This window comes from Maylandia zebra, linkage group LG7 (genome assembly GCF_041146795.1).
Source record: "Maylandia zebra isolate NMK-2024a linkage group LG7, Mzebra_GT3a, whole genome shotgun sequence".
Taxonomy (NCBI): Eukaryota; Metazoa; Chordata; class Actinopteri; order Cichliformes; family Cichlidae; genus Maylandia; species Maylandia zebra.
Genome location: NC_135173.1, coordinates 6,641,387 through 6,666,077, shown reverse-complemented (window position 1 = coordinate 6,666,077; position 24,691 = coordinate 6,641,387). Strand labels below are relative to the sequence as shown.

The 24,691-nt window shown below is 37.5% G+C and overlaps 1 protein-coding gene across 1 annotated transcript in view; it reads right to left on the bottom strand.

Moving 5' to 3' along the window:
- The window catches only part of lrrc4ca (leucine rich repeat containing 4C, genome duplicate a), a 158,356-nt gene extending 145,298 nt beyond the window's left edge, over positions 1-13,058 (bottom strand). Inside the window, exon 1 of the mRNA XM_076885628.1 lies at positions 12,469-13,058. The gene's annotated coding sequence lies outside the window, so the exon portion shown is untranslated. The remainder of the gene's footprint in view (positions 1-12,468) is intronic.
- Positions 13,059-24,691: the final 11,633 nt, after the last annotated feature.

The following is a 24,691-nucleotide window of genomic DNA, read 5'->3' as shown; positions in this document are numbered from 1 at the left end:
ATAGAAGCCCGCGGTACACCTCCAACCCATTTACGTGTCAAATAGTTTTTTGCTACTCGACGACACACCCACCTAGAAGCAAGCTCTGGTTATTAGCAACTCTTTTTTGAGATGTGAAGCTAGAGACACCATAGTGAATTATCTTACGGGGGCCAGTGTGCAACACTGAAGGAACCCTGAAATTGCAGGCTAAAGATAAACAAATTCCTCCACTGCCAGAGATTTCTACAAGCTAAAAGGGAGTTTTTCCTTCCCACTGTCACCAAGTGCTTGTCAAAGGAGGATCATTTGTTGGGTATTACTTTGTAATACTTATAGGGTCTTTACCTTACAATATAAAGCACACTGAGGCGACTGTTGTTATGATTCGACACTATATGAATACAATTTAATTGAAGTATGGTATTACTGCATTGTGTGTATTTGGGATAATTGTAATGCTGAAAAAATGAAGACATTACCACATAGCATTGCATGGTAGATCTTTTCTGTAAATTTTCTGTGTTCATAATTCCATCAGTTTTAGATGGAATTATGAAGATCCCCAACATCACTTGCTTAAATGCAGCCCCACAACTTCCTCCATGTACACTGATGACAATTTCAAATTTTAATTCATTATTCTATAGTATTTTCTTCTTATTATAGTATATTATATAGTACTTGTTCCCATTGATTTTCAGTCCAGTTCTTGTGCAATTTGACATACCTTAGCCTATTTTTCCAGTTTGTCTTTCTTAAGAATGGCTTCTTGACAGCCAGCCTTCCACTGAGACCATTTCTTATGAGGCTTCAGTGAACAGTAACTGGATTAGCTGAAGGGCTAGATGCATCTCTCAGGTCCTGTGTCAACCCTTTACTGGATTCTTCTTCCTATTTCTTAAAGACATGGCTTTAGGTTACTGTTTATCTGCTGTTAGTTTTGTTCATTTTTCTCAAACTGCACACACAATGACATGTGTCAACTTTTCAGGTAAAAGCTGCAGTATTTACTGATACAATTTTAAATTATTTTTTACGGAGTTTTCTGTCATCTATAGACACAACACTGGTTCAACCCTTGAGTGAGGTGCCATTTTTATTCTTACATAATTCATAGGTCAGTGTTACGTGGTTCCAAAAATGATCAGGTAGAGTGACTGGGCGAAAAGTGATTGAAAAAGCAACTACTATTCAAAGAAAATGCTAGAGAACTATTCCCAAAGACCACCAAAAACTTAGAAGAAATTCTGTATCCTTGGAAGTAAAATATAAAGATATGTGGGAAGGCTTAGAAACACATATACCTGTCTTAACATTACTGTGTCCCAAAGTGAAAAAAATAATCATCTTGCAATCTCTAGTGTGAAATGAAGAGTGATCCTTTTGTTAGAGTGAATAAAATAAGCTGCTAATTAAATTTGATATGCATGAAATTTGGAATAGTTTGCAACAGTGTTGGGCATACCTCTGTCGTGTTCTCTGAACTACTTTATAGGCAGTGTGGCTTTTTTAAAAAACTATTTATGGGGTAGTGACAAGCTTAATGAGCACGGATTTTAGCTTGCCAATGTTGAATACAAAATGTATGTTATTCTTTTGCCAGTGTGGTCCTTTTTTGTTGTATTTCAAAATTCATTAGACTCAGAGCCATGTGTGCTTTATGAGATCTCGGTGGCATTAAATGATGAATTCCACAGTACATATGTCATGCACAAAATAATAAACAGACAGACACAAGGCAGACTGAATGAGCAAGAACACGCAGAATGTATTGCAAGTTTTCAGAGTTACTGATCACCGCTCATTATCATACTGTATAAAACTGCTTTATCAATCTATCTATAGATAGACTCCTTCATGCTTCTCCAGTGTTTCCTAGGGATCTTTGTTTTTCTGCACTCCCTTTGTAAAATATTATTACTTCAGTAGTTGTTACTTCAAAATATTTACTATTAGCTGCCGATAGCGAGTAGTGAAGAAATTTTCCTTTAGTAAGAGAAGCAATAAAACACTGTGAAAACACCTACACATATTATTGGCAAATTATAAAGACATCATCAAAAGTAACCATACTTATTTTGCAGAAACAATGTTTCTAACCAGTCTTATATGGAATCATAGCAGATGTTTAAGCTTGAGCTTATTTATACTTTACAGTCTGTTTAACCTCCTAGGACCTGGCGTCCACATATGTGGACATCACAATTTGGGTTATTTAGACCAAAATACTCAATTTTGCTATACAAGGGCTTGATATCCACTTACGAGGACATTATACTGCTACTGTTCTATCAAAATTTTAAACGAATATCCTTATATGTGGCTCTCATTTTTCTTAGAAACAAATCTGGTAAAAAAAAGAAATACAAATCTGGTAATTCTTTGTTTTTATATTCATCGTGTCCAAATATGCCCAAATATCAAAGAGAAATTAAAAATGCATGCCATGGAAGAGTTCAGGTCATAGGAGGTTAATGTACAATAATTTTTCATATTGTATAATAATGTATACAAATCACTGAATAAATAGCTTTTAATAAACTCAGAAACCCTAGCCTACATCTTCATTTAGAAAAGTTTAAATTAAATATCTGTTTACAAATTAAAAATCAGAACCTAATTAAAAGGCTTGAGTACAATCTGACAGGGTTCACTGTCAATAATCTACAGGGGCATTCAAAATATTAATGAAAAATTAAGACAGTTTCTTTGCAAAAGAGCCGATTAAATTTTGTTTGTTCAACCAAATGATTTTCTCATATATGTCACTCTAAAAGTGCTGATGGAGTCTGCACCTATTCAACTTGCCTGTCTTATTTAACCAGACAGGGCAGGGGTTGATGTCTGCTCTCCATCATCAGGGGTTTCTTTGCTAATGTTTTTATTTCTTAATTTAACCTCTATTTATACAGGTTTTCCCACTGAAACTCAATGTCTCATTTACAAAGGATTGTTTCAGAAAAACATATTAAAAGTACAACAATAAAAGACACTAAACACTAAAATTGTCCAATATTTACACAGTCTCAAAAAAAATTATCAAAACAAAGAATGTGCCGAAGGAGTTAAAAAAGGAGCTTTTTCACACTACAGTGGTTAGTAAGAGGAAACGTATCTGTTACAATGAAGAAACACCAAAGCTTGTTTTCTTGCTAATGCTATCTCTACTAATGCTATGTATAATGGGAAACCCATCACATTCTTGTCAAAACCTAGATGTTTATCTACAATATGCATGCACAAACAACCAGAAAAAGGCTGCTGGGCTTTTAGCTTGACAAGCTCAAGACATTGTTAACAGGACACAGGCACAACCTCAAAACACTGGGCCAATATAGATTTCACTGGGATTGTAGTGAAGCAGCATTAATCGTGATTCCAGAGACAATATTCTACAAGATCACATTAATTTAAAGGATGACTTAAATGAGAAAAGCTTTCTTACAAAATGCTTTCACTTTCATCTTTTAAATTGACATCTATTTTTAGATTTTACTAAATAGCACCTTTTGCTTTGCTTGCATTGGTGGAATGTCACTGAATTAGTATATAATTTATTAAATAATTAGAAAAAGTGTTAATAAAACATGACTGAACCTCTGTCATTGTTCTGTACCTTGATACACATTAGAACACTTGTGTCAGTCTGAAGGCCATTACACACCAAGCCTGTTGTAAAAAAGCACTAACATGGCAAGTTAAGTCTGCAAGAAAAGACAGAAAAGGAAGCAAGAATGGGACAGAGTGTTTCATCCACACATTACTCTATTTGGAATGTCAGAGGATTCTGTGAAAAATAGGTGCGGGTCATCATGTCATATGGTTCTATTTCAGCTGAAAGAAATAGACTTAGTATTACAGACAGGGAGAAAGCTTGCCAGCCAGACTTTGTGCAACCCTTCATCACTTGGCCTTGAAGGCTTTTCTGCAAGTAGAGGTACATACAGCATGATGTCAAAATCACTCTTGTACTGTCTGGAGTATCAAAGACAATGGTGCAGGGACAACAAGCAGTGGATGATATCCACAACACCTAAGGTGATTTACTCTTACGATTTCTAAATGTCAAGCTAAAGTTAAATCATGATTTACTGGAAAGATGGTGGAGAGAAAAAGATGTTTGTGAATGTTATCTGGAATAAAACTTTGCATTAGTCCTATCAAATAGGTCAGGTCCTTCTGCCTTTTGATGTAAATTGGAGTGCGGTTGTTGTTAAGTGTTGTTGATGTTTGCTGCAGCATATTTTTAAAGGGTGTTTCTAGTATTTCCTACGGAGCCTCGCAGGGGACATGGGAGAAAAAAAAATTAAGACAGACTTTTGCGAGATCTTGCAAAAGTTGAATTCCAACAATGGCTGCAGCTACTTAGTTGTAATATTACTCTTTCTGGGTCACAAAATACACTTTTAAGATATTTTGAGACGTGAATGTAGTTGTGTAAACGTCAGATATCTGCTCGCTTTACAAGACATCACATATTTGCAAAAGTGCTCCGACGTTTTCGGAGATGTATGAAACTTTTGCGAGATCTCACAAAACTTTTGCGAGATCTTGCAAAAGTCCGTCTTAAATTTTTTTCTCCCATGTCCGTTGCGGGGCTCCGTAATTTCCTGCTGCTCTTAAGTTGATGATAAAAGATGGTGATTCTTTTATGTTCATTTTTTTAGAGTGGACATGTAACACTACATCTATAAAGGCAAATTTACCATAGAGCCATGCTCTCAAAAACGGACATAGATTAACACTGTCTGTGAAACTGGATTAAGAAATAAGCACTTAAAGTTTATAGAACATGTTTAGCGCCATCTTGTGTCAATACAGAACATGGCAGCCTGAAATTATTTTATGTTAGCTAACTAGAACCAACAGCTCAGTGGAATATAAGTAGGCTAAAACTAAAAATCAGTTTAAGCTGTTACTTTTTTACTGGTCCTGTTAGCTATAATGTTGGGGTTACTACATTTTATAGATGATAAAGTGTGGATTAGAGCCTGTTTGAGTCACCAGACCAACAAGAGAAGATTTTCGTCCCCAGGCAGGGTGGACATTACCACGCAATCAGCTGACAAAGCATATGTTTGCAAAATACAATAAAATAGTCTCTTTTTCCTCAAGCACATCCAAACAGTTTACAACACAACAGGCTACTATATTCACATCACACGACAACCATAACTGTTTTTTACTGAAGCACGACCAAGAAGTTTAGTTTTACTTGATCAAATCTTCCCTGTGAACACAAAAAGGTTGAACAACAGGAAAAATTCATCACTGTAAAAAAAAATCAGAAACATATACATTTCTGTTCTTACCACATGTTATTTTTAACTAAGCCACATTTATTTGTATACTCATGTGTTTCATATTTTAGTTAATACAGTCTTTGTTAGATTTTTAACTTTAACAGAGTTTTAACTTTGCATAATCCAATACTGCTGTCATTTCTCAAATATCTTTAGAGAATATGGTGAGTTTGAAAACATCAACGGTTATCAGTAGACACTGCAACATGTATTAGTTTCCTCCATGGGACAAAGAAAAATTATGTCTAATATCCAAAATGTGCACTGTCAAATAAAGGTTTACTCCCATCAATTTGAAAACCTTCTTTAAAATAGAGATGCAGTACTGTGATGGAAAAGTTAATTTGGCAATCTTGTTTTGGCAGTCTTGTGATAAAGAGCAAGAGTAAAGAGCAAGAAACAGTGAGCCCGTCATATGTCATCAACAGTATTTTTATAGCCCAGAACCTTAGTCAGAAATCATCTTCTGAACCCCATATGAGGGTCAGACCTGCAGTAAATGGTAAGTGTTAAAGCTTTTGAAACTGTGACACTACTTAATTATATATATACAAGGATATGCAATGGAAGGGTTTTTTGTTTTTTTTTATCTGTACACTAATTATTACCAAGGAAAACGTGTTTTGTGTCATTTTATTTTGCTGCAAAAATTTAGAGTGCAAAACAGGTTTTAACCTAATTGTTCTCTCATTGACTGCTCAAAAGAATGTTTTTTTCAGTCCTAGCTGTGAAACTTTAAGGCTTGTGAAAGTTATCACTCCCTCTCTCAAAAACAGTTGACCTGGAAAACACTGCCAACCAAACTTATTTGAACAACATCAACAAAGGTGACCCCTGAACAGCAGGGCACACACTGCACTGGCAATGCTTCAAACAGTATTTAACAGAAAATCAGATGATCCTGCTTTATTCTCATTGAGTTCGTCCATCAAAAAGTAATTTAAAGACATAGTTCAGGCTAATGTTGCAATTAGTGTGTTCTGCATTTCATTTCCTCTAAAATTAGGTTCTGTAAGAGCAAAAGCAGTATGAATGTTGGTGGCTCTGTGGGCCAACTCAAGACATTTTCACCATGATTTGAATTGCTGATGATAAAGACCTTTATTAGGCTTTGGCCACAAGCTAAAAAGCAGCTATTAACCTTCATAATCAAATTCATATTAATGGTGTAGTTGTGTTTTAACATAGCTTACATCTAAGATGTTTATTGGAAATTATTAGTCTCGCCCACACTTGGAAAACTAACCCTTTAGTTTATGCATGCGTCCTTGCACCAATGTTTAATTTCACAGTTTACTGTTAATGGCTTTTTTGTAATTGGTAATGTTGACAGTGAGTGCCTCCTCTACTCACAACCCACAACAACAAACCTCTAATAGCGCATTCTCTGTATGTATGGGGAAAAAATGGATGAGAATGGTGAAGCACCCTATTCCTCTATCGGTCACTATTTATAGCCCAAACAATTAAGCTGAGAAGACCTTCATTAGCCTGCTGCTATTCAGCAGGACCCTGAGTCGCCTTGCCAGCCAGCTAAACAGGTGTTCCTTAATAATCACTGCTGAATTGCCAGCAACACTGGTTTGCGGTTTTCCCTCCATATGTTTCAAGCTGTTAGCAGTCCTCTACTGAGAAATGAATGACTTTCTAAGCCTCATTACAATATCTTACAGTACACATGGCTATTGGCTGGCAGTCTGACCCTAAAATAAGACAAACTGGCAATATCTGTGACTTTCTGCAACAGTACCAATATAACACATTTGAGAGTAGCTACGTAACAGTATTATTATGTCAGCAGTATTTTGATCAAAATAAAACTGTCCTTTTTGGAACTCCTGAATCTTAAAAATTAGCCCTTTTTTTGCCTTTTCTTTATAAGATCAACGCTAACGCAGGTGTAATGCTTTGCTGTAATGCTGAGGGATACCTTCTTTACAATTTAACATTCACTATAACCTATATAATTAAAACCAAACATATATGGCCACTTCTAATGCTGCAAGTGACAGAAGGCAGAAAGGCAGCTGTGCCAAGAGCTGTAGATGACAGGCTGCCAGAGATTTTATAAATACTGCTGCGGTGTGACACCACTTTATCCAATTAGGTTCTGGTTCATTAATTATCTGATCAAGCAGTGCTAGAATATAATCAGCATTTGTATAATAGGAGGATGAGTTTGGTTTGGTAATTTTTCAAGCTGCAAGTATGAGCCAGGTCTTGAAAAACAATTAAAAATGACCAATTAGACAACAACAACAATAGCATAACATAACAACAGCATAATGAAACAGTAATATAATATTAATGATAATAGTGATGTTTATTATTAAATCTCAGAAGTCCACAAATAAGCAAAGACTTATGCAGTTTTATGCTGAATTAATTGGAAAAATATACTCCCAGTTTAATTCAGTGATGTAAAGGAGCTACACATGAATATGTAGGTCTGTAATTCTGTTCATTGCACCTACCGGAATATAAACTATTTCTGTCCTAGTTGAATATTATGGACTCGGTGCCTTGTCCATTAAGAATCTGTCAGTTGCTTTTAATGGCTTTGAGAAGATTTAATGTAATTGGACACTCTGAAAGCCTACCCAAACTCAATAATATATTCCCCCCTCTACCAATGTATTCATCTTGTTTCATTTCTTTTCCAAATTGTGCCTTGCTGTGGCAGTATTTTACTTAACTTGGGCTACCAAAATTAGATGTCTATATTCCCTTGTCACGCATTCCTGTGCATTATATGTATATAAGACAGTGAACAATACTCAATTTGTATTTATGTAAGCCACCTTTGTGAAGTTCTACCTGAAAATCACTATGCACATTTGTACTTTTCTGTTAAGCCCAACAACCCCTCTGGTCTTAGTGAATACAGCAAATGCTTGGTTTCGTCTTTGAACAACATCTGAATTTTGAATCTCAAATCTCTAACCTGATTTGGACTTTCCTTAAAACGTATCCATATCAGAGGCGCTGAGACCGTATCACTGCAGCCGACTTCTCATATCGTCAGATCAAGGGGTCTTAATTGTTCCATGCTTTTACTTTAAAACCAGAGGCCATCACATCTTTGAAGTTGCAGCAACCAGACTTGGTAACAACATTCTTAAGCCTGTGTGTATGTTGGAATAAATATCAGACTGTATAGTTGATTACGTGTCTGTTTGTTGGAACATGTATGCTTATCTTTACTGTATGATTTTGTTCACACTCTGAAGCATTTCTAACTTTGTGTTTTGATACAAATACAGGTATTATCATTATTATATCTCCTAGAATGGTAGGGTGATATTTCTATTAATTTAGTGACTATCTACCTGCAGCATTGTACCAGATTAAATAGAGCTGTCAGTCTGTAGTCTCACTGTAATTATGATAAAATACTAATGAGGGCAGAAGCAACCTGTTCAGACATGCCCACGCTTTCAAATGTCTACTGAAGATGTCAGCAGGTACAAAGGATTTTGGGGGAAGGGACATTTTTATCCATTAGCATAGGCGAGACCTGTCCTACCAATCTTTTGTTACTAATTTGGTCAGTTTACCAAAAGATTATGTATTTTCTCACTATTAATTTCATGCATAAATTTGAGGCATAATATTTTAAAAGCTGAAAAATGTATTGAAGAAGATTTATTTGAAGATCAAGTTGAGTTGATTATATTATCTGAACAGATGCATCCAAGGAAGGTACAAATCAAGGACATATTGTTTTTAAAAGGGAGTTAAAAGTGTCAATATTTGTTTGAATGAGTTATAGTACAGAATCGTTAATATTTCCTCTTCATTTTACGTGCTTTGTGTCATAATGTAATGTCTTTATAAAAAGTTTATAAATCATCAACCTGCAAAATAATTTTTAAGGTTTTATAAGGTAAAACATTTTTATTCTCATCTCAATTATTGGAGGTCACTGATTTAACACATACACAGTTAAAATACATAGTAATGTTGATCTGTCTATGAGGTGACACATAAGGTTGCAACAAGTATTTTAGAAAGTCAGTGACAGCTGGTCAAACCTTCCAGTTTAAACTGCCTAAACTTCTCTGCATCTGATCTCTAACTGCCAAGATCTACAATATGAACAAGGCATAGATCAGTGAGGTTGTGTTCCTCTTTCACTCATACTGCCACTCTGCTGTAAGAGACGTCAGTGAAGTGCATAGATAACCACTGATATACACACAAGTCTGGTTTAAAAGGAAAGTCACTGGATGAATTCATAGCTCATGAAGGATCTCCAGTGACCCCATTAAACGTCTTTCACGCACAGTTTATTCTCAGTTTGTCTCTAACAAAAAATTTTCACTTTAATGATACAACAAAAAGTCATATGGGTATTTGCATTAATTTGCTTTGTGATAACATTTGATCATCAGTTCAAAAAAGTGTCTTTTTTTGGGACTAATTATTGACTAATTATTCATCACATACTGATGTGATGTTGCGTGTGTTCTTAATTCAGTGTTTACTGGCAAATAATAATGCTTTGGTGAGAATATGACAGTGAAAAAATGCACAGGTGAGAGTCTAAAATTCTAATTATGAACTGACTTAAAACTTGATAGGCCTTTGGACATAAAAATGCCTCTTGACTTGAAAAAAAGCCGAATATAATGATGCTAAAGATTAAACAAAACAAAAGGCATAATTGGCATTAAAGTATTTTTAAATAGGGGTTTACATGACACACAAACTGAATTTATTGTAGCATGTTATATTAGAGAGTGTGATGAAATAGTGCCAATGGAAATAAAGCAGTTTGTAACCATTCTGTTAATATTTCATAAATCTACTTTATTCCAAAAAACACCACATATTATATCAGGTAATCGTGACGAGATAAAGCTAAACAGAGAATAACAAAACCAGCAACTTCAGCAAATACATGCAAAATATGTGGTTTGTAGTCATCAGTGTTGCAACACATCAGCACACATTAATAGATTTATGTAGGTAAAAGCCAGCTGCAGATCACTCTTGAGGTCCACCAGTGTGCTTCTGTTTCTCACTTGTTTTTGATGCTGTTCCTATTGTTTTCCTTGTTCAATAATATATGGCACATATGCTTGCTACTGAGACTAATGTTTTTGGTATGGGATTTGTGCTGGATTAAGCTTCAAAAGAATGGCTGATAGTCTGTTGTTCGGAGCTGGCATGCTCCGTTCCCCACAGGGCTGCTGGTTTAGAGCAGTTTGGATTTGTAAGAAGAAAATAGAACCAATATTATGCAATCTTGTTTTCTTTTTTTTTCCAGCCATAATATGTAGAGTATATGCAGTCGGATGAATACTGGCTGATGGGTAAAGAGTAAAAAGTAAGAATAACAACCCATGCTTGACAATTGCAATATTGAGCTATGCTGCCACAATGATTCATGTATTCAGCTCAGGCCGAAAGTATTGTTTAACAAGACCTAACCTATATCCTTTTATATTGAATTGTGAGTAAATAAATCAAATTCTGTTCACTTTTTTAAGTGATCCTGTTTTGATGAAAGGACTGTATCAATTGAACTATGTTTGCTCTGATTTTGATGACGCATATAATTTCATTAATCATGGGTGAATGCTTTTCTAATATCTTAATCAGCGGCAATTACCAGCCTTTCATCATCACCTTACTGCTTCGAGAATCACAAGTGGCATCAAGGGTTGTGCACATTGGCTCATCATCACATGCTCTCTCAAGGGTACGCCACTTGTCCGGCATCTCAGAGGCCCTGATTGCATACAAACAAGTGATTCCGTAATCTAAATGTGTGTGCAAAGCTCCTTCTTATCTCAACATGCCTATGGGTAACAGAGTAGCGTGATTGCAGTAAATAGAAACCGCCAACCACCAATACTCAAATCCTGTAGGACACAGGCCGCCGGTGTATGGTGAACTTGATTCTCAGACTGCTTAGTACTTCACAATTACAAGAATGTGTTATTATAGTTGATATAGTAAGAGGTTAGAGAAGACTGAACAAGCGGCAGGGATCCGTAGTTGACATCAAGTTCCTTGAAAATGAACCACATGGCTTCTTTATGAACCTGATAAGATGCAAAGGGAGGCTTGTTTTTTGTTTTTTTTTGTTTCATCCCGAGACGGTGTCAAGGCAAAGCAGTAATTTATGCTGTAAACAGAGCTGCAAATCTCTTACAGAGAAGCCTGTGGATTCACACAGGAAAGTGACAATTTATCTTTTACAACAGACAACGATGCAGATTTTGCTGCATTTAGTGATTATGTTTTAAGTGGTGAATAGCCTTAGTTATGCTTAGATCTGTTTTTTCATGAACTGTGATATGTGCTTACAGTATTGTTATAGCATAAACAACCTTGACAGTTCAGCATTACAATTCAGAAAGCAACAAACAACTAAGAAATACAAGGAAATATGATCACTTCATCCCACTAGAAGAACTTCAGTCCACCTTGACATTGAATTTACAAGTCTCTAAAATTCTACCGGCGAGATGGACAACTAGTCTTCTAAAACAATATTCCATAAGTTGGTGTTTAGATAACCGCCTAATGTGTCATAGGAATGTTTCATCATGTTTCCCTAGAGTACTACTCGACCGATAGCTTAACTTAAGACAGCTACTAGATTGTCTCAATGGTTTATGTTTTTCCTTTAATTTGTCATCTATATGTATAGCATAAACAGCTAAATGGATGTTTCCACTGTGCATCTGGACAGAACAATTCAGCATAAGCTTTAAGATCCAAAGTAATAAGTTATGCTGATATCCAAACATACTAAATCATGTCACTGTTGACAGCCTGGATGATTACTCTCACAGCAGGGAACTGTAGCCTAGCAACAAAATTACAAGAAGATGATTTAGAAGAAGTCTGACCACCCAACGGTTAGCCAGTCAGTGTTGTTAGCATAATGCATGAAACTCTGCAGGCAGGCTACAAACATGACAAAAAACCTAGATTTTCTTTTTTAATACAATTATAATAATAATTAAAATATTCCAGAATTACAGAGAACATCTAAATTATATTAAATATTACAAACCTTACCCAGTAAATATCAAAATGATTACATTTCACTGAACATATTACACAGTTATGCAGTGTCATGTCAGAAACAAAGAGTAAGACTCAACAGATGTCTGTCAACAGCCAGAAAAGGTTTACATGAACATTAGAAACTTGTATTACTTACCAGTGTGTTTTAGATCAAAGTCCTGGGCACCCCGCAATGCACAAAATTGAGCAACACTGGAACTGTGAAGCCAATAGTGGAGCTGTTTGTTGTCTTTTGTGTGACCAAACTTTGACAAAAAATGAAAAATAAAATATAGGTATAGAAAAAATAAGTGAAAAAAGAAAGGCTAAGGCCTATTTGGAGCAGAACCTGTTATATATTTAATGACTGATATCCCTTGACTTTTTTCCATTGGACGAGACACAGTGATATGATAAACTCAAGACAGATCGCAGAGGATTGGTCAGGAGATTTATATATCTTCAGTCTTCTGCTGGTACTAATGTCTGACCAGTAAATAGGCAGGCACTAATTCTCATTTAAGCCATGCTTTCTGTTGGTATGAATATTCCTTGAAATCAAACCAAAGGCAAGAAGTAAATGGACTGAAGAGTGTCAGAAGGAAAAGAGAACTCATATGCTGCAAGGCAAAGCTCGAGAAGCCAATATAGTAATCCAGAAATCATACTGGTGGTGGCATTAGAGAGGTGTTGTGCTCCCAGTGTGTAATCCCTGTGTCTCCGCCTCTTTGTGTCCACCTTGTCTCCAGCTGTGATAGAGGCACTGAGTGATAGAGCAGTTCTGAGTGCTGCTGCCGCCGCTGCTGCTCCTGCGTCCTTCCTTCTACACCAGCAGTCTCTGCTCAAATAAATGCCTGGTCTGTCACAGTTCTTTGCTGCAATGCATTAGATTCATGCACTCCCTCCCTCTTTCTGCCCTCTTCCCTCCTCGCTCACTCTTGTTCGTTCACTTGCCTCAGTCACACGTGAGGAGACACAGTGAGAGTCTGGAATACAAATAAGATGTCTTTCTTAAAGACGTGATTGTGCTTCTTCAATTTGATGACTTTTTTTAAAGTCACAGTGAATGAGTGTGGTGAATAAAGTAGAAGTGATCTTGAGATGGCAAGATTCAGATTTTCAGTGGACTGGGCTGTTACCGAGCGTTGTTTTTATCCTGGTCCACGTTTTGTTTTTGTTGGGTTTTTTGCTTGGTCTTGCATAAATCTTGCAGGTTACCGATCATAAACTGGTATCATCCATTTCAGTTAAAAATAAATGTTAGTTGAAACTGCATTATTTGCACTGCTAGAAAAGACCTTTACAAATGTGTTACAATAAGCTGAACAAAGCCGCAAGAGCATGAAATCAGCCAAATCTAGCCATTCATTTTTAGAAGATTCTTACTGTGACTTATGAAACAGAAAGAATAGATACGTTTAAAAGTAATCACATTATTTTGATGTGTTTATGAACCTGATAATAAGACACTGCTGTTTTGTCAAAGCTCCTTGTAGTCGTAGTTATATCTTACATCAGTGCTGTAACACATGGGGTTATGGTACCGCCTTATTGGTGCAGAACTTATTGAATATACTTTCTACTCATGAAAATTTGCCTGAGATCTGATTCTATTAAATGGCATCATCTTTAGATTTCTGATTTGTTTCGAGAAATTTCTTGTTGTGAAAGAGGGTAAAAATATCCTCAGTGGCAGTTCCAGGGTTTTTGGAATCTAGGCAGTTCTGGTGTTAAATACTCTGGTCTTTTCTCATTTTCCCAGGGAAGGGGAGTAAATCTCACAATGTAAACTGAATTAATAAATAGCTCAGCTAATAACAGTCTAAAACAGGGATGTGCCATGAACAGCCCAGTGTGAAATGGGCCAGAGTAAAGCCAAAGTACAATAAAATAATAGGAAAATAAGAATTTAAAACCTCCAAACCTCCACATCAACGGTGTCAAGGTCGAAAGGGTCAGCAGCTTCAAGTTCCTTGGAGTCAACATCACTGAGGACTTCTCCTGGACCCTTCACACAGACACTGCTATCAGGAAAGCTCGCCAGCGGCTTTACTTCCTGAGGAGGCTGAGGAAGTTTAGCATGAATGCCAACATCACTTCAAATTTTTACAGGTGTGCAAATGAGAGCTTGCTGACGAGCTGCATCACAGTTTGGTACGGAAGCTGCTCTGCCAGCAGCCGAAATCACTACAGAGGGTGGTGAAGGCAGCAGAGCACATCACTGGCACGGGGCTTCCTGCCATTCAGGACATTTATCTCCAGCGATGCCTCCGTAAAGCACACAGCATCATCAAGGACCACAGCCACCCAGCACATCAGCTGTTCTCCTTGTTACTATCTGGCAGACGTTACAGGAGCCTGTCTGCTCGGACTACAAGACTCAAAAACAGTTTTTATCACCAAGCCATACGACACCTCAACCACAACACTTAAACACACACAACACAGCACACAGAAGCTACCCTGCAGCTTCACAAGTACTCTGTTGAATCTGCACTGGTCACTCCACTTTATTGTCATTGATATTTATATTTAAAAGTGCAATACTGTAATTTTCTGCTGCTCATTCCTGTGCAATATCCCATCTGCCCTCCCGTCATATTTCTTTTCAAGATTTTCTTATTTAATCACTAGTGTACATATATTCATATATTTAGTCATCTTTTCTCTTTTACCATGTCTCTCTAATATTTTGCGCCTTACTATTTTTCTATTTTCTTTATTATTTTCTTTTCTTTTATTATATTTTCTCCTACTGTATCATGCTGCTGAGTGACTGCTGCTCGTCAAACACATTTCTTGCATATGACTTGCATATGACAAATAAAACTGAAAACTGAAACAAATAAATTTCCAGCTGATGAAAAGCCTAAGAAAAATGAGTGCAATTTTAACTTTGAATATATACTGGTTGAAACTGATTGACATACTACAGATTGATAGAGCTTAAGAAATTTAAAATCATGTTTTAAAAATGTAAAACCTTTTCTCATTTCCATTATAAATGAGAGATGCTATAAACATGCCTGTGTGCATGTTTAAAAACAACTAAGGTGATTTCCTGATGTAATCACAGCATAGTCCAGCCTACTTCCCCAGTTTCCCACACGTAACAGCCACAGAACCATTAACTGACACATATAATTTAACTGATGTGTCATGTTACACATTTGGGACTTTTGTGTGTATGATTCTTCCTTATAATGTCTGTGCCTTTAAAAACACATTAAATAAGATATTCTAGTTTTCCGTGACACAAAGTAGCTGATTGTCCATCATCATTACTAAAACAAGCAGCTTCAGAAACCAGAGTCAAATCCCAAAGCACGTTAACCACGTGTGCTTTGGAGCAGCAGTAGGAGAATTAAAGGGAGCATTTTCCTTTGGACAGCCAAGCTAAACAAAACACAAGTTAATCATTCAATTAAAGTCACTGTTCATTGACACAGGTGGGAGGAAGACAGCTGTGTACAGCCGCCACCCTCATGCTGCACCATCATTAAGCTCTTGTTTTAAGCACAGCTCTGCAAACGCTAGCCTCCAACCTCATCACTCTATTTTTGGATCGCTTCGATAGTCCCATGCTGACCAGTGTTCAATTTTGTGTTAAACTAAACTACTAAACCTTCACGATGATAATCTGTTTAAGAGCTGAGGAGTTAAAAACAGAAAATAATAGTCTTAAACAGGGGTGATTTTAGCCCATTTTTGGGGTTGCTGAATGAATCAAAGCACCCCCAAAGATTTCTTACTTTTTTTCACAATATTTGCTGTTTGTGGGATACACTACTAAAATATAAAAAGCATACAGTACTTAATTAAGATGGAACATTTTAACAACAAAAGTATAGATAACCCCTCCCCCCTCCCAAAGTGGTTCGTTCCAGCTCGCCTCTCCCCTGCTGCCAGAGCGATGGTGGCTGAGACACAGTGGAGCAGAGGTGTAAGTGCCGGGCTTAAAACAGGACATGTTAGCTGCATTTAACCTTCAGTTACTCTTTATATAGATAGATAGGAGTCAGGCCATGTTTCTTTTTAGATGAAAAACATTACACCAGGTAACCTGCTATACTGAAAAAGTGTTTCCGACTGCTACCCTTCAATCCGTCCTGCTCTGTAGTAACATCAGCGACATTTGAACGTCCTGTTGCTCCCATTTAAATGCATATAGCCTATTTAAAATCTAAAACTTAACATTGTCCGTAGCCTGCTGTTGTTACCACCGTCCTGTTTGAAATGTAATGAGAGAAACTGGTTATTTTGTCCTATGTGTATGTGCCGATATTGAACCCAAGGTACTAACTAGCTAACTGGCTGGATGCCCATTAACCTTATAACTCCTGTTGTGTGCGTGTGTGTGTACGGAGAGACAGCCAGATTCATAATGGATATGAGGAAGTTTTTTCAAAAAAAGGAGCCACATTCAGGTAAAAGTGTAAGATCAAATGATCCATCAATAAAGGATAATGTTGGATCAGTGTTTCAATATATATATCCTTTATTAGATGTACATGTGGTTTGGTTATTTGCCTTTGGGTTGAAAGTACACTGAGAGAGGACTTTTTTTATTAGTGATCGTAATAGTATTTTTTAATCTAATTGAATACAATCTATTTGTGTATGATTGTCGGTCCAAAGAAAGAAAGAGGAAAGAGGGGAACATGAGGAGAAAGTACAAGGTCAGGAAGAACCAGGTAAGAAAACAGACAGGGAGCACTAACAGGCAAAACAGAAACTGTTAAACTGGCAAAGAAAAAAAACCCCAATTAATTTTACTCATACAATCTGGAAGTTGAAACTCAAGAGTGAGGCTGGTGCCATTCCAGATATGTTAACATTGTACAATCTTCTGGATAATCAGATCTTTCCCAAACTGAAAACTATTATTCAGGTTGCCCTGACAAACCCAGTTAGCAGCTGTAGCTGTGAGAGGTCTTTTAGTGTCTTGAGTCAGCTCCATACCTGGCTGAGAAGGACCATGGGTTAAAGCAGACTCCAGCACCTGGCTGTGATGTCAGTTGAGAAAGAGATGCTTGAGAGACTTGACCACCAAAATGTGATAGACAGATTTGCCAACCTCAAGGTGAGGCGACATAGGATAAAAGAAAAGAAAAAATCTGCAAAGCCATAGTAGTATCTGCAGTAAAGATCTTTTCATACATTGTATACATTGTACCATAGGCCACGGTGTCTCAGTTTTCTAACATTTCAAGGACTCTTCTATTTTTGGAGTGTATTTTTTATGTATCTGTATTGTATTATATATACACTTTAAAAGTGAATCTCTGTCCAAAAATGCACTGAGTTTACTTTTTACTCATTGTGAGCATCATTCATTATTCTCCCCCCATAATTAAGGTTAGGATATGTATTTTTTTTTTAAATTCCAATCCATTCTTCTTTGGCAGTAGTAGTCTTTAGCAGCATTTAAATAACCTTTATCTGGTTTTGTTACAGACTTGTCAAAAAAGTGTTTTGCTTTTCTTTTACAAATGTGGGGATTAAATTGTGTTAAAATGTACAAAACAGTGATGTCATGTTTTGTGACGAGGACCCAGGCACAGAGAGACTTGATGAATTTAAGAATCTTATGATTTAATAAAGAAATTTGCAGACTTGCACAGAGATGGTAAAATTATGATGACTGCACAGCAAATCCAGCATGTCCAAATTAACACTGTCGGATTTGATTTCAACACTATTAAAGTGTCTATATGGGTCCACACCAGAGAGTGTTAATTTAACTCTTTTTGGAGAGTTGGTACGTTAACTCTGATTTAGTGTTAAACACCAAATCTGTCTGGAGTTGATAATTTAACACTTGGTGTTAAGAGTTTATATATTAACTCTCAAAGAGTATTTTAGTTTAACTACGTAAGAGTTATCTTCTAATTTATTCTAAAAAGCGGGAATTTTACTGTTCTGAACTTCTAGAAATTTATTTTGGAAATAAACATTTACTAAAAAGATGCAATGGTTTTTGAAAAACATTTATTCTGAACTGTGCACCACAATTTCAAAACATTTTCTGAAAGATGTAACAGTATACATGTTCTCACTTTCATTAGAATTTTGTTTATCAAAAGGTCTGACATAGGTGAGCTGGTAAATGCAAATAACAGCATTCTCATCACTTATTTCTTCAATACAATATGCGTGTCCTTCATTCATCCCTTTGTGGAACTTCAACGCACTTCTGCTCTCCCCCATATTCCATCTTCACAAGCATATCCTGTGCGGAGATCGAATAAAAATTAGTTGACACTAATTAATGGCACAAATAATCCAGTAAACAATTGCAGCACAGTAAAAAAAAAAGGAATCCTCTTTGAGCCATTACTTGTGTAAAGTATTTTCCCAAAAGACAAGGACACAGGCAACAGGTAATACTGAACTAAATGTAAAACCTCAACCTTTTTCATTTTTACCTAAACCGTGTGCACAAAACTCTGGAGGGATCTATGCTAACGTAGAATCCAGTCAGGACGTCTGCTACTGCTGTTTGCTCGTTTTTTTTATGGGCGATCGTTTTCAGGCTTCAAGTAGCACCATTATACCAACATTTCACATTCTAGACATTGTTTTAGGTGTATTTGACCAAAGGTTTGACTGAAAATTCACATGCAAGCTTTTTTTCTTTTCTTTTTTTTTCTTTTTTTTTTTTTTCTAAATGACATCAGAAACAGCAGTATGCGACATTACGTGATGGCAGAGCTTCAGTTCATCCTTTGTCATTTTTTTTTCAAGGCTGTGGTATTTGCCCGCAAACAATACCTTTCAGCTAGCTAAAACAGAATATTATGCTATCAGCGAGCAACATGGCTAATGCCTTCCACACAGCTTTGTCTCAACTCCAAAGAGCCACAGAAGTAAAAGCTAATAATAATTTAAACAATCTTTGAAAAAATGACTTACCAAGCATGGCAAACAACTCAAATATGTTCTGAAACGGCTTCACTTCAGCTTCGATTGGAGCCTATGGTGCTGGGGGCGGAGTCTGTGAATTTACTCTATTGGTGTCATAGCCCCTGTAGGAGTTCAGAGTTAAGAGGTCAAGAGTAAATGTTTCCATTGTAACACCTCCAGATTTGACAGAGAAACACTCATTTTTAACACTCGATTTTAACTACTATCATTTTACACCTCAGAGTTACATTAAAAGAATGTGACTCTGCTTAGAGTAAAATTACTATTAACTATTAAAACACCAAAAAATTTAACACTTTTGAATTTGCTGTGTGGTAATGGAGATGAAGACAACAGAGGATGAGGACAGGGAGGAACAGGGGTTTAAATGCACCAAAGAGACAGTCAGAGGGAACACGGGACAACGGGAGACATTTAAGGATGCAGGGACTGACAGAGACAGGGAAGAACTCTCATCGTGATGAGTAAAGTTTACCTTGCCTGGATGGGCAGCTCTCTGGGTGCTCAGCACCCCCAAAGCTCTGATCCTAGAATCGCCCCTGGTCTTAAATGGAAGAGTCTGCCTGGAGGTGACACATCAAGTCTGTAGCGACAACAACTTGAACCTCATCATGCACTTAATCCAAACAACTGAAAAACAAACATTTTTTGGCAATGTGAACTGCATAGCCACCAACCCTACGTGCCATATTTGCATTCATTTGACATTTGCATCCCTTCCTGGAGAGTAAAATCACATTGAAAGTTGCTGTTCTGACACAGCATGCATTGAAAGTTTCACAAGTCAAGCGGTTAGAATGAGACTTTCAGGGAGAGATCTGAAAGTAGCAAGCCCTGGAAGCACCACAGTACCAAACAAGGAGACCTTGAAAGAGTTCAGGTATAACTTTTGGGAGATATCACTGGTACTCATATGAGTACCTTTCCAAACTGCGAACAGAGAGAGAAAGACAAACATAATATTACTGATCGGACGAACAAATGGCTTTATGGTGCTGAATTAAGCTGCAATTGTACAATTTACCGGAGAAGCTGGAACAAATTCAATTAAATGTTTTGTATTTTTCAAAACATGAAATGTGTTGTTTGATTTTCCAAAAAGTATTTATAACAGTGTACTGGACATTTTTGATTAGACATCTGAATCCTCTTTTTTAAACATAATAAACACTACAAAGGGGAATGAGCTAAAACAGACCATACAATAGATTCATAAAAGACATTCTGCAGCCCATTCACTACTAAATAAAGTTTCTTAGATGATGCAATTTAGTTATCTATTATTTTTTACTTTTTTTAGATGTCTTTCTCTCAGTACAGACACAAACATAAGTCAAACCCAGACACCTGTCACTCGCAGCTTTAAGAGACAACTCTATTTTTAATTCATCATTTTTCTGTTCTCAAAGGATTTTACAAACAGCCTGTGAGGCACGCTGCAGTTGCAAGTGTTATTTCTCAATGTGCTACCATCAGAACTATTGTTAAAACCTCTTTGTTGGCAGAATAGATGTTTTTTTTTTTTGTCTTTTATAAATTTGCTCTGTGTGGTAATTACTTATTAGTAGGACACATATGTTTCCCTTAAGTGGTTTATACATCATTCCCCCCCATTTTCTAAATTAATTACATCAGAGGTTCAAAGAAACGGTGGAAATGCAAATGTGGCCCACTAACACCACTGCTGCAGGAGTGAGAGAATTCAGGTCAGAGAAGAGCAATAGTTCTTTAGGCACAACGCAGGACCCAGAGTCTCTCTGCGAGTAGTATAACTTAAGAAAAAAGCTTATACAGAGCCAGATGTTTTTAGATCATTATCACAAAATTGTTACGGCCTTTGACATTTTGCAATCTAGGCAAAATGCCCTCATTACTTCACATTTTTAATGGTCAGTACCAGGGCTCGTGTCTAAAATGGAGTTTTAGAACTTTGTGTTTCTTTAGTGAGTTATAAGCTAAGTAGTTTCAGTTGTTTGACAGTTATTATAATCAAATTAAGCAACACGAATAAATTCACTGTGTAGTAGAAATACTGTTTCTAGGATCATTTCATTAGTTTTTACAGGGAGTGCAGAATTATTAGGCAAATGAGTATTTTGTCCACATCATCCTCTTCATGCATGTTGTCTTACTCCAAGCTGTATAGGCTCGAAAGCCTACTACCAATTAAGCATATTAGGTGATGTGCATCTCTGTAATGAGAAGGGGTGTGGTCTAATGACATCAACACCCTATATCAGGTGTGCATAATTATTAGGCAACGTCCTTTCCTTTGGCAAAACGGGTCAAAAGAAGGACTTGACAGGCTCAGAAAAGTCAAAAATAGTGAGATATCTTGCAGAGGGATGCAGCAGTCTCAAAATTGCAAAGCTTCTGAAGCGTGATCATCGAACAATCAAGCGTTTCATTCAAAATAGTCAACAGGGTCGCAAGAAGCATGTGGAAAAACCAAGGCGCAAAATAACTGCCCATGAACTGAGAAAAGTCAAGCGTGCAGCTGCCAAGATGCCACTTGCCACCAGTTTGGCCATATTTCAGAGCTGCAACATCACTGGAGTGCCCAAAAGCACAAGGTGTGCAATACTCAGAGACATGGCCAAGGTAAGAAAGGCTGAAAGACGACCACCACTGAACAAGACATACAAGCTGAAACGTCAAGACTGGGCCAAGAAATATCTCGAGACTGGTTTTTCTAAGGTTTTATGGACTGATGAAATGAGAGTGAGTCTTGATGGGCCCGTGGCTGGATTGGTAAAGGGCAGAGAGCTCCAGTCCGACTCAGACGCCAGCAAGGTGGAGGTGGAGTACTGGCTTGGGCTGGTATCATCAAAGATGAGCTTGTGGGGCCTTTTCGGGTTGAGGATGGAGTCAAGCTCAACTCCCAGTCCTACTGCCAGTTTCTGGAAGACACCTTCTTCAAGCAGTGGTACAGGAAGAAGTCTGCATCCTTCAAGAAAAACATGATTTTCATGCAGGACAATGCTCCATCACACGCGTCCAACTACTCCACAGCGTGGCTGGCAAGAAAGGGTATAAAAGAAGAAAAACTAATGACATGGCCTCCTTGTTCACCTGATCGGAACCCCATTGAGAACCTGTGGTCCATCATCAAATGTGAGATTTACAAGGAGGGAAAACAGTACACCTCTCTGAACAGTGTCTGGGAGGCTGTGGTTGCCCTTTAAGGAAACACAAGTTTCACAAGCTGAATTGAAACTTGATTAAGAATAAATAAAAGGGAATAGTATTAGATGAAGGGGTCATCAAAAAACAAACATAAGAAAACCAATTTTGGCTGAATTATTTATTCAGTTGACGTGTGAGTGAAGCATACATTTCTCTGCACAATAGTACACGCAGTAAGTGTTCCCATACATTAAACTAAGATGTCTGTAAAGGTTCTCAGTCATCCAGGTCATCGTAGTCAAAGGAGCTTGCAAAGAAAAGCGTCTGGACTTCTTTAAGCTGCTTGAAGACGTTTCACCTCTCATCCGAGAAGCTTCTTCAGTTCTAAGGTCAAAAGGTGGGGAGTCCCAGATTTAAACCTAGTGGGAGTGACCCCCCAAAGAGGGACAAAAGGACCCCCTGATGATCCTCTAATTGCCTGAGCCAAGGTGTGAAACCGGGTGTGGGTCCCAATCAGCCAGGGTTTCGGGTGAGCTCATTGTGAAACCTGGCCCCACCTTATCATGCAAATTCCTGAGGTCAGATGGCCCAGGATGTGAGTGGGTGTTAAGGCGTCTGGGGAGGGAACTCAAAACTGAATTATAGATGGCGGACAGTTGGTGTCGTAAACCCCCGCCTCTGTTCAAAGATGGTCGCTCACAGTGGACATAGATGGCTTCTTTCACTCCTCTTTCAAACCATCTGTCCTCTCTGTCTAAAATGTGAACATTGGCATCCTCAAAAGAGTGTCCTTTATCCTTAAGATGCAGATGGACTGCTGAGTCACAAAGTGTGAAATGAACAGGCTTTTAATTATATGTAAGAGAGTAAAAAGCAGCTCTTCGGAGGACATTTGTGCAAAGGTAACTGCAGGTAGTGCTATATTAATATGATAATAAAATTATATTATCATGTGGGAATTAAAGATTAAAAAAAAATTTTTGTGGTTGTAATGTCTTACCAAGGGGAAAAAAACACACCTCAAAATAATTTCAAGAACCTCAAAAATAATTTCTATTGTGAACTCCAGTGGATTTTTCTTGTGCAAATCCTGTGATCAGCTATCCGGTCCTGCTGCATCTGATGTGTATTGCTCTTTGTGGATTCAACAAGATATATGCCCATGTTTCACAAACTGTCTTGGCTGATTTCCTTTCCTTAAACTGCCAGTTTACTGTTTATACCATCCCTGTGCTAGACAGTATAAAGTTTGTATAAACGTTGAATTTGGGGGGGGGGTTATCAAGATCTCTGTCTAAGTTGATAAATTTAGACATGCAAATATTTTCTTGGTAATACCTGAAATGAGTAAAGAAAATCAACACCCTATTTATGCAAGATAATACATAATTTTATGAGGAGGGGGGGGGGGGGGGGGGGGGGGGGGGTAGATTGGTTGGCTCCCCTAACCCCCCAGGAAATTACACCCCTGGAGCTGATGTTGCTGTTGTGCAGCATCAACAGCAATGAACTCACAGGTGAAATGATAATGGAACAAAAAATATCCTTAAGTTCTTTGGAAACTTTATTTCCCTGTGTGCAGCCAACTCACTTGGTCAGTAGTGTGATGAGAGGCACGATCTGATATCGTGGTGTTGGTGTTGTTCCCAGATCATCATTGCAAGTGACCAATCAGAATGTTGTGACGTCATACTTTTACTACTTCGGGAAAAACCGCCGTAAAACAAAAAACTGTACTCAAGCTGCGAGAAACAGCCTCTGTCCGCTGATCAACGGACCCTAACCCTAACCCTGACCCAAACCCTAACCCTTTAATAAACGGTAAGCAGAACTGATATTGTCCTTGCAACATTGGAATTGCATAAATGCACGAATGGCTTGGCGCGCAAAAGAATAATGTCAGAACAATGTGATTGGTCACTTGCAATGTTGAACCTGGAACAACATTTTCATGATGATCTGGGAACAACACCAACACCACGATATCAGATCATCCGATGAGCACACCTCCCTTTACTGTGAAACTGTGCCCCCTTGTGGTGACAACTAAAATATTGAGTCTCAGTTAAACAACAATAACAATAATGCAGTCCGGCACATTTCACAACTTGAGTACACAAACTGAATATCTCAACAGTTGCATTTGAACTTACCTGCCACATAAAAACGTCTTACACCCTTAAAGCTCGCTCCTCTTCTGTAGAGTTAGCTAGATGCAGACGTACCGCCACCACAACCGATGGACATCTGCACCAATAACCCTATTCTGGCTTGTTCCGGTCCACTTTAACCCTGTGTGTAGAGCTATAAATAATATTTAAATTTAT